Genomic DNA, 13,424 nt, shown 5'->3' with positions numbered 1-13,424 from the left:
TCGTCCACGTGCAGCAAGATCGCCTCCGGTGCCGCGGCTCGTCGTCGGCTCGTCGGTGGCTCGTCGATGGCTCGTCCAAGTGCTGCAGGCGCAACACCTCCAAGGTATCCACACGTGCGGGGAGGAAGCGTCGCAAGCCGGACTGCTAGATCCGCGAGTTGCAACAGGCGAGGGCGTGGGAGGCACGGCAGGTGTGTTTCGCCAAAAAGGTGTAAACCCTAGGGCGCCCCCACCCCTCTATTTATAGAGGTTCCTGATGGGCTTCTGGATCCGAGGCCCATTAGTACTCCTAAACCTAATCCAACTCGGATCAGATCCGAATTGGGCTTCCAGCCCCTTAAGTGTGTGACCCTATGGGTTCGGATACGTATAGACATGGCCCGAGTACTCCTACTCGGCCCAATAGTCGGTAGCGGCCTCTAGCAAGACGTGCCAACTCCTATACGCATACGAAGATCATATCAGACGAACCATCACAACATAATATACATGCTATTCCCTTTGCCTCACGATATTTGGTCTAGCTTCAAGCCGACCGCTCTTTCTCGATCCTGTGATTCGGAATCCCTTTGTAGGTTAACTCTTAACCGTACGTAGCATGGCCATGCATTTTCGGATCCGATCACTCGAGGGGCCCAGAGATATCACTCTCAATCAGAGAGGGGCAAATCCCATCTTGATTGACCATGTCTCATAGCATGCTTCTTGACAAACCCGAAAGCTACCTTTATAACTACCCTGTTACGGCATAGCGTTTGATAGCCCCTAAGTAGGTCGATCCACATCTAGAATACATGCGACAATCTCAGGTCTAAGGACAAAGCGTATATGTTGTTTAAAGAGAGAACTACTTCTCGTGTTGGGTCAGTCCTAGCACATGTCTCCACATGTGTCCACATTATTAGTTCAACATCTCCATGTCCATGACTTGTGAAACATAGTCATCAACTAATACATGTGCTAGTCTAATATTCATGTGTGTCCTCACATGAACTCCGACTAGGGACAACTTTAGAATAACCATACAAGTAAAGAGTTTCACATACAATTCACATAATTGCAAATCAATTCAAGTAGCCTTTAATGGATATTCAATGAACACAATATACAAATCATGGATACAAATGGAATATCATCATCTCTATGATTGCCTCTAGGGCATACCTCCAACAGTCTCCCACTTGCACTAGAGTCAATCTAGAAGGTACCTAATACCCATAGCTCTTACATGCGCATCATGCTTAGCCTGCGGGAGTGGTTTTGTCAACGGATCAGAAATGTTCAGATCTGTGTGTATTTTGCATATCTTGATCTCACCCCGGTTAACGAAGTCTCGAATGAGATGAAATCGCCGCATTACGTGTTTGTTCTTCTGGTGGTTCCTTGGCTCCTTTGCTTGCGCAATTGCCCCATTATTATCACAGTAGAGATTGAATGGACTGGACGCATTCGGGAACACACCAAGCTCAATGAGGAAATTCCTTATCCAAACACCTTCCTTCGCGGCTTCCGAAGCCGCGATGTACTCGGCTTCTGTCGTAGAATCGGCCACCGTCTCCTGCTTGGAACTCTTCCAACTAACAGCACCACCATTCAGCGTGAACACAAATCCTGATTGTGACTTTGAATCATCTCTGTCGGTTTGGAAACTAGCATCGGTGTAACCTGTTACAACGAGCTCCTCCTCACCTCCATAGACGAGGAACATATCTTTAGTCATTCTCAAGTACTTAAGAATGTTTTTCACTGCTGTCCAGTGACTCTCACCTGGATCAGATTGGTGTCTGCTTGTCATACTTAGCGCATATGAAACATCTGGGCGAGTACTTATCATTGCATACATGATAGATCCAATAGCCGAGGCATATGGCACTCTACTCATGCGATCCCGCTCATCAGCAGTCGAAGGACACTGAGTCTTGCTGAGATGTATGCCATGTGACATAGGCAAGAACCCTTTCTTTGCCTCTTCCATGCTGAACCGCTTCAACACTTTGTCAATGTAAGTATCTTGGCTTAAACCTATAAGCCTTCTCGATCTATCTCTATAGATCTTAATGCCCAGAATATATGCCGCTTCCCCTAAGTCCTTCATCGAAAAACTATTTTTCAGTGAAGTCTTTACGGACTCAAGCATAGGAATGTTATTTCCAATCAGTAATATGTCATCCACATATAAGATTAGAAATACTACAGAGCTCCCACTAACCTTCTTGTAAACACAAGACTCTTCTTTGTTCTTGGTGAAGTCAAACCCTTTGACCACTTCATCAAAACGAATGTTCCAACTCCTAGATGCTTGCTTCAATCCATAAATGGATCTCTGAAGCTTGCATACCTTTCCAACATTTTTCGGATCGACAAAACCCTCGGGCTGTATCATATACACGTCCTCAGCTAGGTTTCCATTCAGGAAAGCTGTCTTGACATCCATCTGCCATATCTCATAATCGAAATATGCAGCTATAGCTAGAATAATCCGAATGGACTTAAGCATCACTACGGGCGAGAAGGTCTCGTCGTAGTCAACTCCTTGAACTTGTCAAAAACCTTTTGCGACAAGTCGTGCTTTATAGATGTGAACATTTCCATCCATGTCCTTTTTCTTCTTATAGATCCACTTGCACTCTATTGCTTTAACACCATCAGGCGGGTCAACCAAGTTCCAAACTTGATTGTCTCCCATGGACTCTATTTCGGATTGCATGGCACTCTGCCATTTTTCGGAGTCTGGGTCCATCATTGCTTCTGCATATGTCGCAGGCTCATCATTGTCCAACAATAATATTTCTCGCATTTCGCGGAGCCTTGCTGACCTTCGTGGTTGTGGCGGTGCTTCTCTTGCCATGGGTATCTCAACTTGTTCTGCTACGTTAGCATCACTCATTGATTCTTGCCCGATTGGCTCATCTTGAACTTCTTCAAGATGCACTGTCTTTCCACTCTTTTCTCCTTTGAGAAACTCTTTCTCTAGGAAAACCCCGTTCCGAGCGACAAACACTTTGCCTTCTGATCAGTTGTAGAAATAATATCCCAAAGTTTCCTTTGGATATCCCACGAAAATGCACTTATCCGACTTGGGTGTGATCTTGTCCGACTGAAGTCGCTTGACAAACACTTCACATCCCCAAATCTTTAGAAAAGACAAACTAGGAACCTTTCCAGTCCATATCTCATATGGTGTCTTAACTACGGATTTAGATGGTACCCTATTAAGTGTGAAAGCTGCTGTTTCTAGAGCGTATCCCCAAAATGACAACGGTAGGTCCGACTGGCTCATCATTGATCGAACCATGTCTAACAAAGTTCGATTATGTCGCTCGGACACACCGTTTCTCTGAGGTGTTCCAGGCGGCGTAAGTTGTGGAACAATTCCGCAACTCTTTAGATGATTGCTAAACTCGTGGCTCAAATACTCACCTCCACGATCAGATCGTAAGGCCTTAATTTTCTTGCCACGCTGATTTTCAACTTCATTCTGAAATTCCTTGAACTTTTCAAAGGTTTCAGACTTGTGCCTCATCAAGTAGACATAGCCATATCTACTAAAATCATCAGTGAAAGTTATGAAGTATTGGAATCCTCCTCTAGCCGTCGTGCTCATTGGTCCGCATACATCACTATGTACGAGTTCCAACAAGTCTACTGCTCTCTCAGGAAATCCTGTGAAAGGCGTCTTGGTCATCTTGCCTAGCAAGCAAGCCTCACATGTCTCGTATGATTCAAAATCAAACGAAGTTAGAAGTCCATCAGAATGGAGCTTCTTCATGCGCTTTTCACTTATATGACCCAAACGACAATGCCACAAGTAGGTAGGACTCAAATCATTAGGCCGAGGCCTTTTAGCACTTACATTACAGACAGGTGAACCATCAAGATTTAAAACAAATAATCCATTCACAATGGGTGCAAAAGCCATAAACATATTATTCTTAGAGATCACACAACCATTGTTTTCACTCGCAAATGAATAACCATCCTTCATCAAGCATGAAGGAGATAAAATGTTTCGACTTAAACTAGGAACAAAATAACAATTATTCAACTCCATAATAAATCCTGACGGGAGGTGGAGTTGCATCGTCCCGACGGTCAAAGCAGCAACTCTTGCATTATTGCCCACGCGGAAATCAACTTCTCCTCTTTCCACGCTTCTACTTCTTATCATTCCCTGCATCGAATTGCAAATATGAGCAACCGATCCGGTATCAAATACCCAAGAATTAATAACTGTATCAGCGAGAAATATGTTGTCTATAACATTAACAACAAGCCTACCTGAGGTAGAAGTACTCTTACTTCCGCCATTCTTCAAGGAAGCTAGGTACTGCTTGCAGTTTCTCTTCCAGTGACCAAGTTCATGACAGTAAAAGCACTCTTTGTCTGGAGCAGGTCCAGGTCCAGCTTTAACCTTGGGCGGTGGGTTTGGCTTGGACGTTCCAGCCTTGCCCTTCTTCTTCCAAGAATTGCCCTTATTCTTAAAGCTAGGCTTGTTCTGTATCGCCATCACATGGCTGGTACTAGCGCTTTTCTTGATGTCAGCCTCTGCTGTTTTAAGCATGCCACACAGCTCATTCAGACCCTTCTCCGTCCCATGCATATGGTAGTTCGAGATGAAGTTCCCATAGCTAGGCGGAAGAGATGAAAGAATGAAATCAGTGGCCAACTCTTGGCCCAGTGGGAAGCCTAGCTTCTCCAACCGTTGAGTGTAACCAACCACCTTGATTACGTGTGGTCCTACAGCTGCGCCTTCTGCTAGCTTGCTCTCAACAAAGGCCTTAGACACATTGAACCTTTCAGTCCTGGCCTGTGTTTGGAACATGTCTCTAAGCGCCACAATCATATCGTGCGCCTCATGGTTTGTTTCGAACTGCATCTGCAGCTCGGGTTCCATGCAAGCAAGCATAAGGCAGCTTACTTCGAGGTTAGCATCACATGCTTTCTTGTAAGCATTCTTAGCAGCAGCGGGTGCATCATCAGCAGGTTCTTCTGGTAGTGGGTTGTCTAGAACATCTTCCTTTTTCTCAGCCCTGAGAACAATTCTCAGGTTGCGGATCCAATCCGAGTAATTTGTTCCATTCAACTTGTCCTTCTCAAGGACCGAACGCAAAGCAAACGGTGTGGTGCTGCTAGGTGCCATTTAATCTACAACAAAGTAATGCAAAATACACTAAGACAAACGTATCCATAATAGAGCAAATTACATTAAACTATTTTAACAGAATCTACTCTCACTAAAATCAATATCCCTCTATTGAAACTTAGTGATTCAGGATCCACAACTAACAAGTCTACTAGTGAGCTTTAGCATCACCGCTAGCAAACGAGGTAGATCGGTAAGCAACTTTTGCTAATCATATCACATATGACTCCTGTTGTTGGGTGACATCTCTATGTCTCGGCGCCCAACCTCTATGCCCCAAGGTTCTTAACCGTTAAGATAACCTTGTTAAGCAAACCAACCCTTATGCGTGTAAGTGTCCGACACAAACCCGTCTAGTCAAGAAAAACTAGTGGCACCCTAATTTCATAGATCCACCACTAATTGTACAAGACATGGGACGGTGCAAGTTTTAGTTGGGAGGGCATACTAACTTAAACTTTGTGAGGGATCGTTCTACTTCTAACATCACAGCATGCAGAAAGTAAAACATAAAAAAAATAGCATTCACATAGTTGTGACACAGTATGGCCCGTTTTCATATGGCGATCTCCATCTCCATAGAATCTGTTCACCATGGTGATCTCCATCTCCATGTTCCATGTGCGCCATCCTTCTGGTGATGAGTCCTCCAAGAACTAGAACATGCTATTACGCCTAATAGCTAGTAAGGAAGCTAGTAATGAAGATTACATAGTTGCTTGGATCATCACAGATTGGTACGCAGACCATTAAATACATTAATATGACAACACTTATGGCTCCTGCCGTGTTGCCGTACGCGCGACATGCAGGTCACGAATGAGTTACACACATGCATCACATACACAAAGGGGCCATACTGATTACAAGATACATACATCCTGCAAAACAGAGTTAGGCGTTCTAACGTTCCAAACTTCAGAGGCCCGAAACTCCATCTTAGAGGCCGAATTTGGGGAATCTAATTTCGCTGAAAACGGCAAAGCGGTTGAAATTCATGTGTAACTTTTTCTGTAGATCAATTTTCGTATAAAAATCGCCCCGATCCGAGATCGTACCGAAAAGTTACGGCTGATTTACTGAAGCATACGCATACGGCAAAATCCCGACCCCGGCAGTAGATCCCATCTACTATTGCACATCTAATGCGCCTGGCGTATGACCCTGGATCTCGATTTGACCAATCATATTGATCTTCCCTCACTGCAACTGGATTTACGTGTATCACTTAACTCCGATGGCGGAAACCGACCGGTAGGAGTATGTCGTTACACTACCATTGCAGCAAGGGCACGAAACCAGGACATAGATCAAACAGAAGACTCGCATATCTCCATATGCACACATCCCGAATCCAAAACTAAGCAGCTACGGCTCTGATACCACTGTTGGGATACGAGGTAGGCCACGCTAGCGCAAATCAAAATTTCTACCGCGTATAACCAGGAAGAACTGCCGTATAAGGATCACGGGATTACCACTCGACGCACTACTGGTGCGGAAGATGTAGATATGCGTCGATGCAGTGAAGACGATCACGTAGTCGTACGTAGTTGATCAACGTAGTCGTACGTAGTCGATCACGTCCAGCAGCTCCTCAGCAGCTCGTCCACGTGCAGCAAGATCGCCTCCAGTGCCGCGGCTCGTCGTCGGCTCGTCGGCGGCTCGTCGATGGCTCGTCCAAGTGCTGCAGGCGCAACACCTCCAAGGTATCCACACATGCGGGGAGGAAGCATCGCAAGCCGGACTGCTAGATCCGCGAGTTGCAATAGGCGAGGGCGTGGGAGGCGCGGCAGGTGTGTTTCGCCAAAAAGGTGTAAACCCTAGGGCGCCCCCACCCCTCTATTTATAGAGGTTCCTGATGGGCCTCTGGATCCGAGGCCCATTAGTACTCCTAAACCTAATCCAACTCGGATCAGATCCGAATTGGGCTTCCAGCCCCTTAAGTGTGTGACCCTATGGGTTCGGATACGTATAGACATGGCCCAAGTACTCCTACTCGGCCCAATAGTCGGTAGCGGCCTCTAGCAAGACGTGCCAACTCCTATACACATACGAAGATCATATCAGACGAACCATCACAACATAATATACATGCTATTCCCTTTGCCTCACGATATTTGGTCTAGCTTCAAGCCGACCGCTCTTTCTCGATCCTGTGATTCGGAATCCCTTTGTAGGTTAACTCTTAACCGTACGTAGCATGGCCATGCATTTTCGGATCCGATCACTCGAGGGGCCCAGAGATATCACTCTCAATCAGAGAGGGGAAAATCCCATCTTGATTGACCATGTCTCATAGCATGCTTCTTGACAAACCCAAAACCTACCTTTATAACTACCCTGTTACGGCATAGCGTTTGATAGCCCCTAAGTAGGTCGATCCACATCTAGAATACATGCGACAATCTCAGGTCTAAGGACAAAGCGTATATGTTGTTTAAAGAGAGAACTACTTCTCGTGTTGGGTCAGTCCTAGCACATGTCTCCACATGTGTCCACATTATTAGTTCAACATCTCCATGTCCATGACTTGTGAAACATAGTCATCAACTAATACATGTGCTAGTCTAATATTCATGTGTGTCCTCACATGAACTCCGACTAGGGACAACTTTAGAATAACCATACAAGTAAAGAGTTTCACATACAATTCACATAATTGCAAATCAATTCAAGTAGCCTTTAATGGATATTCAATGAACACAATATACAAATCATGGATACAAATGGAATATCATCATCTCTATGATTGCCTCTAGGGCATACCTCCAACATGGAATGCATGCTTTCACTTTATACTAATCTTCCTAATAAAACCGAGCTTACAAATATGTGTAGACATAGACTAATCTAAACATCAGATATTGATACAGGATAGCAACAAAAATAGATTAGCGTTCCCTCCCTAGGATCTAGATTCACAAGAATATGCATCTACTACACAAAGTGGTGCTGCCTTGTGGGGGCCTTATTCTAAAGGTCTCGTTGATTACCTGCATGAGGTCCTGGATCAGTAGCTGATCCGGTTCTCATCATAGATTAGTATCACAAACAATAAAGGACGTATAAAAATAATGGAAAACAAATTTCACCTATGTGTAGCAGAGAGCGGAGCTAGCGCCCATTCCACTGGCAAAATGAGCTATAGCACCGGGAACCTTAGATTTGTATAAATGAAAGTAAGGCTGAGTACACTTATGGTTGGTACTCAGCAAATCCTAACGTTGAAATTATATTAAATGCAGGATTGATCAAGGGAAGGGAATGAGGTGTGATTTTTCAATAAACCTATTTTATGCAAGGTGAGGGGAGTTCTGAAAAAGGAGGAGAAAGAAAGCATATTTATTATGTTGTTGGCCTTGGAGGGGAATGTTACCTTCCCTACTAATTCCCAAATTTTAAGGAGCTCAGGGACCATTAGGTCCCCTTGAGCCAGCATACGCCTCATTCTCAACTACTCTTTTAGGAACTCAGCCCTAACTCACCACATTCAAGTTATGATTGCTAATCGATGGGAGCTTTGACTATGTGGGCTTGTGACCGTGAGCCTCAGCTATCCAGATAGATTTATAACTCTGCAGAGTTTGTACACTTTACCCATACGTCCAGTCAGCCCATACCTTTCGGTAGGCGGTATTGACCTACGAGATCCATACCCGCCCGTGCCTATTTCTAGGCGCATTCCCTAGGTCCATCCACGGACATATTGGGGTCTAAATAGGGGTGACTATCACCCGCTACGCAGATATCAACTTAGGAAAATGTGCACAAAATAAACAGGGCCTCTGCCCATAGGGTCTCCGACCCTCTCAATCAACCCGTGCCGACCAGACCTATGACTATGTGAAGGTCCTGCTCCAATATATCCGTTGCCCACCATGGCCCCTTGGGATGGATTTCTAGGTTCAGCTAGCGGGGTGTGAACCAAGATCTCACATAAGCAGGCACTCCCAAAGGTTGTACCTTTTTGGCACGTATGGTTGCACGTTTCACTAGAAAGACTTTCATGTGAGCTAGTCCTTATACGACTGAAGTAAGCTTTTGGGACAAGATGCTTTGGCGAGGCTACCCCCTTACTTTCTTATCCTGTCCTTAGGGGTTTCTAACTCTTTAGTTAGTTCATTTTATTAAACTCACATTTTTTGGGTTTTTTCAAAAGAAAACATTTTATATGATCTTTTCTAAGAAATTTCTACTAAAATGATGCTCGATCATCGATGAAGTTGTGTTCGGGGTCATTTATGGGATTTTTGGTTAGAAACGGCTTCAAGTCAAGGTGGAAGGGGAAATAGAGATGGGTTGCCCTTAGGTTCCTATAGAAATGTGATGAGTCTAAATTATTATCTTAGTAAATTTTATTATCTATGAAACAAAATAGGGCAAAAGTATGATCAAGGGGTGGATGCTAGATCTTGCCTTCATTAAAAATCCTTAGTGCCTTTTCCTAGGTTGACCAGGGCCCTGGCTTCTCGTTGGAGTCGTTGGAGCTTCTATTGAAACTTCTGGAGTCCAGATCTTCTCGACGGAGTTGGAGCCTAGCCAGGCCTAACATATCTACACGTTTTCTAGACGGCCGGAACTTTGGCTTCATATCTTCTGAATCCTTGGCTTCTGATCGGTGTATCCTCGGCTCAAACAAGCATGAAAACAAGCAAACAATACTAGAATCAATATCTAGCAATCAATATATGACAAAAGAAAATGGAAAAGGATGTTGATGGTGGTTTTAGGAATTATCGGATTTCTAAAGGATAATCTCCGGATAAAAGATGAATGGTTTATTAATTATTTAGAAATAAGTTTCTAAATAATTAATGGATGGAATTGTTGAATTTCTTAGAGAATTAAGAATGGATTTTTTTAGGGTTCTGGATGGGTGGCATGATGGCTAGGTTTTACTACTATCTTGGGTTTTGGTTGGGCAGCATATCAGCTACATTGGGTTGATATGTGTGGTTTGTATTGGGCATCACAACAGCTAGGTTTTGGAATAATTTGAGATTTTGGATGGGTAGCACTACGACTAGAAGGGGCTAAGGATTAGGGTTTTAGTCGGGCAGCATCCCGACTGGGTTTTGGAGTAGGCTTTGGGTAAGATTAGATATTGGGTGGTGGGAGTGGATTTTAGGAAACTTGTACGACAAGCTCGGCTTCGACCCTACGGTGGGTGGAGCTGGACAAGTTTCCTTATCTAGGGGTGGAACTTGTGAGCTTGTGTGATAGTTGGTTTGTCCTAGTACTAGGGGATAGTACACAAGGCAACAGACGCTGTCGAGCAAGATCAAGTGGAAGCCAGAGAGTTTGCACGACGAACTCACTTTGACCGCAAGGGTGGAGCTCGGGCAAGATAAGGCGCATGGAGAATCAAGGCCAAAACTTACTCGACAGACTCACTTCGGCCACTGAGGCGGAGCCCGGGCAAAGTGACCATGGAAATAAGAGTAGGTGGCACTAAGATATTTTTAGGAATTTTCCTAGGGCTTTTGGAATTGAAATGGGCAAGATGCGAATTTCTAGGTGCGTTTAAAGGGGTTTTCTATTTATGTGGGAGGAGACTTTATTTAGAAAGGGCTTGTATGAGGTGAAAAATGGGAAATGAATACATGGATAGGTTTATAAATATTTTCTAGTATTTTTGGTGGGTTTTTGGGGAAGTTTTGGAAAGGTAGAAGGGCTGAATAGATTGGTGTGTGCACTTACCGGGTGGCTGTAGCATTTTTGTAGCTGTTGGCGCAAGGGTGAAGGGCGTGGCTGGTACTGTGCCGTGCGCTGGCTCCCTGGGCCGGTGGACTGAGTGGCCTGCTGGGCCACCGGTTCAGGTGGACCGCGCCCAGGGAACCGGGAGGCGGGGTGGCGCCGGTGGAGGCGACGCCGTCACCCCTCGGGTGGTGCCCGCCTGGCGGTTATGAGAGGAGGGGCGGAACGTGCCGGGGCAAACGGTGCCCCGGTCGTCTCCTACCTCGCGCCCAGGCCGCCATGGAAGAAGGGGAAGACGGCACTGGAGCTCGGGGAGGGGATGCTCCGGCCCTCTAGGAGCTAAACCGAGGGCACCAGAACAGCGAGGAGGAGTGGGGCGACTCATTCCGTGGGTTGGGAAAAGTGGAGGGAGAGGGGTTGAGGCGCGGCACCTGGGGGTCATGGTACAGCCCGCCGGAGTTCGTGGGGAGCTCGGAGGAGGAGCGGAGGGGCGCTATTTATAGGCTAGGGCGGGGCGCGAGAGGCAGCCACGTTGCCCGGGGCGGATGAGGGCAGCCGGCACGCTTAGCTGCGAAGGAAGGAGGGGCGGCCGGCATTATTAGTGGTGGCGGCATTATTGGCGGCCGGAGGAGGTCGGGTTGACCGGCGGCGGCATGGGGTGCAGGTGGCGCGGTGAGGTGGCCCTGTGGCGCGCACGTGCTTCTGTCGGGAGGGGAGAGGAGGGGGTGGGGGGGTTTGAACCCAGGAGCGGCGGTGCGGTAAACCGGCGCGGCGGCGCAGTTAAGCCGGCGAGCGGCCGGCGTTGGGGGAGAGGGCGCCGTAGCGGTGGCGCGCTGGACGACGCGCACGGGCGAGCGGGGTAGGCCGGCCTGGGCCGCGCGCGGTGAGGAAGTTGGGCCGCGTGGGCTGCCGGGCTGGCTGGGCCGTGCTGTGTGCTGGGCCGGAAAGGAGCGAATCAAGCCGGGCCAAAAGAGGAAGCGAGCCGAACGGGAGATTGCAGCCTATCTAATGTTTTAAAGGGTTTTCATTTGTTTAAATGTGAGTTTGAATCCAAACTTGATATAGATTTCAAATTTGAAATGAGATTGGGGATTGGGTTTGCGTAGGGCCTAAATGGGGAATATTTTAAGGTTTGACTAGGATTGAAGAGTGATTTTATTGGGATTTAATTTGGAGTTAATAATTTGACTATTAGAATAGAAGTATCATTCCTCGGCATTGAGGGTTTGGATTTGGGATAGATTTCTAGAGCAACCAAATGCAACACACGTGCTAGCATTTTATGCAAAGTTTATTTGTAAAGAGTTTGAATACTTAAGGAAATAAGAATATGTTTAATTTAGAGAAAAATTTTAAAAAGTCTCTATGTAAATAAAGCATTGTAATGACACACCTATATCAAAGAATCCGCAGAGTTAAGCTAATCACCACGATTACCACAAACTCTACTAAGGATCTAGAAGCGCTCACATATGTAAATAAAGTATTGCAATGGCATAGACCATGGAGCATCGTTAGGCATAATGTACATATAGTAGTTACATATGAAGGATCCATTTAACCCTAGGATGAACAGAGACTTCACCCCATCATCTTATAGAGATGCACAAAGGGGTCATGCATACTCTGAAGAATGTCGTCACTAAAGATGGTGACGAGAGGGTGCAGGAACACCCTAGGCTGATCAACCTAAGGCTCCTCAGGCCGATCGTCCTGAGGTCTTCTTTGAGCATCTTAGCCTCCGCCGGCATTCACCATCACGGTGATTTGATCTAATCTCTGTTCCTCATCTTGTGGCTGCGGTGGCTAGGTCAACATGGGATCCAACTCACTAGGGTGTTTATCTGTTGAATGTCCTAGGTATTTGTAGTTGTCGGCATCGGTTGGGGTGCCTTCTAATTTAAGTATCTGGACAAAAACCCTAGGATCATCGAGGGCCTCCTCCTATTGAAAAGAGGTGTCAATTGGGGCTGAAAATGGGCCAGGCCGATCGGCCTAGACCACCTTGGGCCGATTGGCCTGCCCTCTGCAGGCCTCGAATGTCCGAGCACTTCATATGGAAAAAGTTGTAGATCTTTTAGAGCCATGCATTTTTATCACCAAATTCGACCCAATCGGAGTTCAGATGAAGGTTCCTTCTAGATCTGCGATCAGGTCATTGGGATTTCTGGTCTTTACGACCCCGTCATCCACATATGCCTCGATGTTGCGGTTTAACTGTTTCTTGAAGCAATCCTGGATGGCTTGTTGGTATGGGCGCCTGTGTTCTTCAACCCGAACGACATCATCGTGTAGTAGAAAGCTCCGTATGGGGTGATGAACGCGGTCTTGATTTGGTCTTCTTCGTTGAGAGCTATTGTTGATGACAGCTAGCATGCATATCCGTGACCGCAAGCGCACGGATCAGTTGTAGCATTTCCCTTAGAGTATTCCCCCAAGGTTATCAATCTGTGGAACAAGTGGGATGCTGGCTCTCACTTTATACTAATCTTACTAACAGAATCAGGTAATATGAGTTGTGTAGAGAGGCAAACTAATCTACTAACAAAGAGAAAAGGGTGATACAAGATAGAAAACAAAG

General features: G+C 46.0%; 1 long non-coding RNA gene across 1 annotated transcript; it reads right to left on the bottom strand.

Moving 5' to 3' along the window:
- Positions 1–3,921: 3,921 nt before the first annotated feature.
- On the bottom strand, positions 3,922–11,305 carry LOC140222459 (uncharacterized). The gene is made up of 3 exons (XR_011898012.1): positions 6,622–11,305; positions 4,279–5,145; positions 3,922–4,171 (listed from the first exon to the last, which is right to left on the bottom strand). It is a non-coding gene; the product is annotated as an uncharacterized lncRNA (long non-coding RNA).
- Positions 11,306–13,424: the final 2,119 nt, after the last annotated feature.

Source organism: Setaria viridis, chromosome 4 (genome assembly GCF_005286985.2).
Source record: "Setaria viridis chromosome 4, Setaria_viridis_v4.0, whole genome shotgun sequence".
In the NCBI taxonomy this organism is placed as follows: domain Eukaryota; kingdom Viridiplantae; phylum Streptophyta; class Magnoliopsida; order Poales; family Poaceae; genus Setaria; species Setaria viridis.
Note: the sequence above shows the minus strand (reverse complement) of the source record. Positions and strands in the feature narration are given on the sequence as shown.